Raw genomic sequence first — 6,284 nt, 5'->3', positions numbered from 1 at the left:
GGACTGGCCACCCCACATAGCCTGGTTCCTCTCTAGGTTTCTTCCTAGGTTTTGGCCTTTCTAGGGAGTTTTTCCTAGCCACCGTGCTTCTACACCTGCATTGCTTGCTGTTTGGGGTTTTAGGCTGGGTTTCTGTACAGCACTTTGAGATATCAGCTGATGTACGAAGGGCCATATAAATACATTTGATTTGATTTGATTCGATTGTCTTAAATGCAGAGGAGAAATCTGTGACCATGATACGCACATAGGTTTTACTGCCCTCCAAATGCATGTTCACCAGATGTAATAGCTAGAGGATGGCACAACCTGTCCCTCTCTCTGACCGGTATGCAAATTGGAGGGGGTCAAGAAGGTGTCTGGTGGTGTTGATTATGGAAGATGAGTTCCCAGATAGCTATAATAGCTCTTTGAGGTACACCCAGTTAGCATTTAGAGATAATTTTGATAATTTTGAAGCCTTTTGTCAGGTTACTATGGGCCCTCCTCCTCTGAGCGAAAAGGATCCCAACCGTCATTGTCCTTGTGGATTCATGCAGGAAGAACAGTATGTCAAAGAGCCAAAGACGATGCCTGTAACAACGATGGAAGATGAGAGATGTGTCAAGGTGTGACAGTGGAGGAGCAATAGAACGTATTGCTATGACTACAGCCACGCCTACAGCCACGCCTACAGCCACAGCAGCAGTGTAGGTTTTCATTCAGCTCTTCCTAATGTGCTCTTGTTGGAAAATAAAATAACCCTGGAGGGAACAATATGTTAGTGACATTATGTCAGAAAGACAACGGATAATTACTTTTTAAGTGTGTGTTTAGTACTGTTTTTACTGTCATGACAACGGTAGGGTTCAACTTCTATTCAAACGCTTTTGTAAGAAACAAATAGTTAAGAATTCATCCACAAACAAACAACCACAAACAAACAACCACAAACAAACAACCACAAACAAACAACCACAAACAAACAACCACAAACCAACAACCACTAACAAACAACCACAAACAAACAACCACAAACAAACAACCACAAACAAACAACCACAAACCAACAAACACTAACAAACAACCACAAACAAACAACCACAAACAAACAACCACAAGCAAACAACCACAAACAAACAACCACAAACCAACAAACACTAACAAACAACCACAAACAAACAACCACAAACAAACAACCACAAGCAAACAACCACAAACAAACAACCACAAACCAACAAACACTAACAAACAACCACAAACAAACAACCACAAACAAACAACCACAAACAAACAACCACAAACAAACAACCACAAACAAACAACCACTAACAAACAACCACAAACCAACAACCACAAACAAACAACCACAAACAAACAACCACAAACAAACAAACACTAACAAACAACCACAAGCAAACAACCACAAACAAACAACCACAAGCAAACAACCACAAACAAACAACCACAAGCAATCAACCACAAACAAACAACCACAAGCAAACAACCACAAACAAACAACCACAAACCAACAAACACTAACAAACAACCACAAACAAACAACCACAAACCAACAACCACTAACAAACAACCACAAACAAACAACCACAAACAAACAACCAGAAGCAAACAACCACAAACAAACAACCACAAACCAACAAACACTAACAAACAACCACAAACAAACAACCACAAACCAACAACCACTAACAAACAACCACAAACAAACAACCACAAACAAACAACCACAAACCAACAAACACTAACAAACAACCACAAACAAACAACCACAAACAAACAACCACAAGCAAACAACCACAAACAAACAACCACAAACCAACAAACACTAACAAACAACCACAAACAAACAACCACAAACAAACAACCACAAGCAAACAACCACAAACAAACAACCACAAACCAACAAACACTAACAAACAACCACAAACAAACAACCACAAACAAACAACCACAAACAAACAACCACAAACAAACAACCACAAACAAACAACCACAAACAAACAACCACAAACAAACAACCACAAACAAACAACCACAAACCAACAACCACTAACAAACAACCACAAACCAACAACCACAAACAAACAACCACAAACAAACAACCACAAACAAACAAACACTAACAAACAACCACAAGCAAACAACCACAAACAAACAACCACAAGCAAACAACCACAAACAAACAACCACAAGCAAACAACCACAAACAAACAACCACAAGCAAACAACCACAAACAAACAACCACAAACCAACAAACACTAACAAACAACCACAAACAAACAACCACAAACCAACAACCACTAACAAACAACCACAAACAAACAACCACAAACAAACAACCAGAAGCAAACAACCACAAACAAACAACCACAAACCAACAAACACTAACAAACAACCACAAACAAACAACCACAAACCAACAACCACTAACAAACAACCACAAACAAACAACCACAAACCAACAAACACAAACAAACAACCACAAACCAACAAACACTGACAAACAACCACAAACAAACAACCACAAACAAACAACCACAAACAAACAACCACAAACCAACAAACACTAACAAACAACCACAAACAAACAACCACAAACAAACAACCACAAACCAACAAACACTAACAAACAACCACAAACAAACAACCACAAACAAACAACCACAAACAAACAACCACAAACAAACAACCACAAACCAACAACCACTAACAAACAACCACAAACAAACAACCACAAACCAACAAACACTAACAAACAACCACAAACCAATAAACACAAACCAACAAACACTAACAAACAACCACAAACAAACAACCACAAACCAACAAACACTAACAAACATCCACAAACAAACAACCACAAACCAACAACCACAAACAAACAACCACAAACAAACAACCACAAACAAGCAACCACAAACCAACAAACACTAACAAACAACCACAAACAAACAACCACAAACAAACAACCACAAACCAACAAACACTAACAAACAACCACAAACAAAGAGTATTTCCAGATTGGTTAGTTATTCGATCTGTATTGTATATAAACTGAAAACCAGTATCTCAACTTTTGAAATGTAAACTAACAACGCCCCTGAACAGGTCCTAAAACATCTAGTGTCTTGTGTCAGGCGTATTGCAGTATGTATGACGTTTTTGTTTTTGTCTTTTACCTTTTGTATTCAGTAATTCCCTTCTGATCAGAGAGAAGGATACCGATAGAAATACACACCCATGAAGAAACAAACCCAAATTATTTCTCCTGATCTACACTCTTTGGGGGTAAGGCGCTACATAGCACCTAAAAGGGTTCTTCGGCTGTCCCCATAGTAGTCTTCCTCATGCAGTATTCTTCCTGGGGTATATTTTTAGACATTGTCTGTGTCTGACAGTATAATACATCTCAGCAGTGATCAGAAAGGACAAACACACCGCAGTGCCGAGGCAAAACTTTGATAGAAACAGCAGAAGTGCCTGTGTGTCAGCCATATGTAGTAGAATAATATGCGTCTTCAGATTGAGTACTATAGCAGCTAACACTTGACCTTAAGTTGCTCTTCTAGCTATGCAACTACACTGTAATAACTACATTAGCAATATTGTATGTATTATGTATGTAACATGTATTAACAGTTACAAAGCATCAGAGCTGTTTCAGAATGTAGTGTCAAGCGTCAAGTCTTGGTCTAAAAGGCTTCTTAACAGCTTCTACCCCCAAGCCATAAGACTCCCGAACAGTTAATCAAAGGTCTAACCAGACCTCTCTTTTACACTGCTGCTACTCTCTGTTTATTATCTATGCATAGTCACTTTAACTCTACCTACATGTACATATAACCTCAATTACCTCGACTAACCGGTGCCCCTGCACATTGACTCTGTACCGGTACCCCCTGCACATTGACTCTGTACCGGTACCCCCTGCACATTGACTCTGTACCGGTACCCCCTGCACATTGACTCTGTACCGGTACCCCCTGCCCATTGCCTCTGTACCGGTACCCCCTGCACATTGACTCTGTACCGGTACCCCCTGCACATTGACTCTGTACCGGTACCCCCTGCACATTGCCTCTGTACCGGTACCCCCTGCACATTGACTCTGTACCGGTACCCCCTGCACATTGCCTCTGTACCGGTACCCCCTGCACATTGACTCTGTACCGGTACCCCCTGCACATTGACTCTGTACCGGTACCCCCTGCACATTGCCTCTGTACCGGTACCCCCTGCACATTGACACTGTACTGGTACCCCCTGCACATTGCCTCTGTACCGGTACCCCCTGCACATTGACTCTGTACCGGTACCCCCTGTTTACAGCCTCGCTATTGTTGTTTTACTGCAGCTTTACTTAACACATATTTGTCTTAAAACTGCATTGTTGGTTAAGGGCTGGTAAGTAAGCATTTCACTGCAAGGTTTTCAGCGCATGTGACAAATACAATTTGATTTGATTTGATTTTGACTTCAGTCATTAGAGTCGGTTACATCCAGTGTCTTGAAAGTTAAACACTTACACTTGCTTATGGTGACTTTGTGCCAGACAGACAGACAGACAGACAGACCAGACCAGACCAGACCAGACCAGACCAGACCAGACCAGACCAGACCAACATGGTCAGCATTACTGAGCCCAGAGGCAGCTGGGGAAGGTACCATGCTGAGTTGTGCTGGGTTCTAAAAGGATATGACACTCAGACGTGGGAAACCTCTATACATTTTCCCACGTGATGAAGAGGCTGTAGTGTGTTGAAAGGTTTCCATTATAATGGCCTTGTATTGTCCTCACTGAAGTGGCTTCAGTCTGCAGTGAAGGGATATATGACGATGGCCTATCGGCGTCCAAAACAACACCCTTTTCCCTATATAGTGCACTATTTTTGGCCGGTGCTCATAGGGCTCTGGTCAAATGTAGTGCACTATAAAGGGAACAGGGTGCCATTTTGGATGAAGACTGAGTAAGTCATCGTTCAGCCCCTCAAACAGCACCAATATGGGAGAGACAGCACTGACAGACAGGAGGGGGACCCTATGGGGTGATGGGAAATTGGTAGGATTTGACAGAGTACCTTGTTAGACAAAGTACAGAACAAAGAAATTCAAGCTTGTGGTGGGAAAACAAAGTTGGGAATTGATGAGTGTGTGGAGGTTGTGCTAAGAGGTGTATATTTGTACAGGACGCAATTCAAATGGGGCGTGTTGTGTTATTTTGGGGGCAGGTATGTAGGTGTATTGCCTTTTTGGACTCAGACATATTCCATTATGTTCCACAGACCTCTATATCTGTGTATCTGCATTGTGGTATTAAAACTGTATCTGATTGATTGGTTACATGACAGCCAGGAAAGACGTATGTCTTTACAAACAGTCTGGACTAAACAGGACCACAACAACATGACCTGGATGATGTTGCACTTTATTGACCTGTTTTCTCAGTTGGAACAAAGCTGGTCTAACATTTCTTCATCTTCTTCTTCATCATCATCCTCTTCTTCTTCGTCTTCTTCGTCGTCTTCTTCTTCTTCTTTGTCTTCTTCTTCTTCGCCATCTTCTTCTTTGTCTTCTTCCTCTTCGTCTTCTTCTTCTTCTTCTTTGTCTTCTTCTTTGTCTTCTTCTTCTTCTTCTTCTTCTTCTTCTTCTTCTTTGTCTTCTTCTTCTTCTTCTTCTTCTTCTTCTTCTTTGTCTTCTTCTTCTTCTTCTTCTTCTTCTTCTTCTTCTTCTTCTTCTTCTTCTTCTTCTTTGTCTTCTTCTTCTTCTTCTTCTTCTTCTTTGTCTTCTTCTTTGTCTTTTTCTTCTTCTTCTTCTTCTTCTTCTTCTTCTTCTTCTTCTTCTTCTTCTTCTTCTTCTTCTTCTCTTGGAATTTCAAGAAATGTTGTTTGTTGTCCAGACACTTGACAGGGAAGAAGAGCAGCTCAGTGTCTCACAGATCTCAACAAACAAAACCTATAATTTGTTCAAAGCTTGGAGGAGAAAGAGTTGAGTCTTTTAGACTGGAGAAAAGAGGCCCCTTTCAGTCTAGTGATTGATCTGAGGTGACCTTGTCAGAGTCAAGGATATTGATCAGCACTAAAGGGACGTTAATCATTTCCAACTGCTCTTCAAGCACCCATCTTAGATGAAACTGATATCATTAATAGTTGTTTTTTCCAATAATCGTTTCTGTTATTTCTGTACAAAATATATCTTTGTTAAGTCTACACTCAAAGATGGCCTTTGAAAGACTGTTTATAAGAAAGTATATGCTTACTGAGAACAACAGTGACCTCCTTTGCTG

This window comes from Oncorhynchus mykiss, chromosome 2 (assembly GCF_057628025.1).
Source record: "Oncorhynchus mykiss isolate SJ-2025 chromosome 2, ASM5762802v1, whole genome shotgun sequence".
NCBI lineage: Eukaryota > Metazoa > Chordata > Actinopteri > Salmoniformes > Salmonidae > Oncorhynchus > Oncorhynchus mykiss.
Note: the sequence above shows the minus strand (reverse complement) of the source record.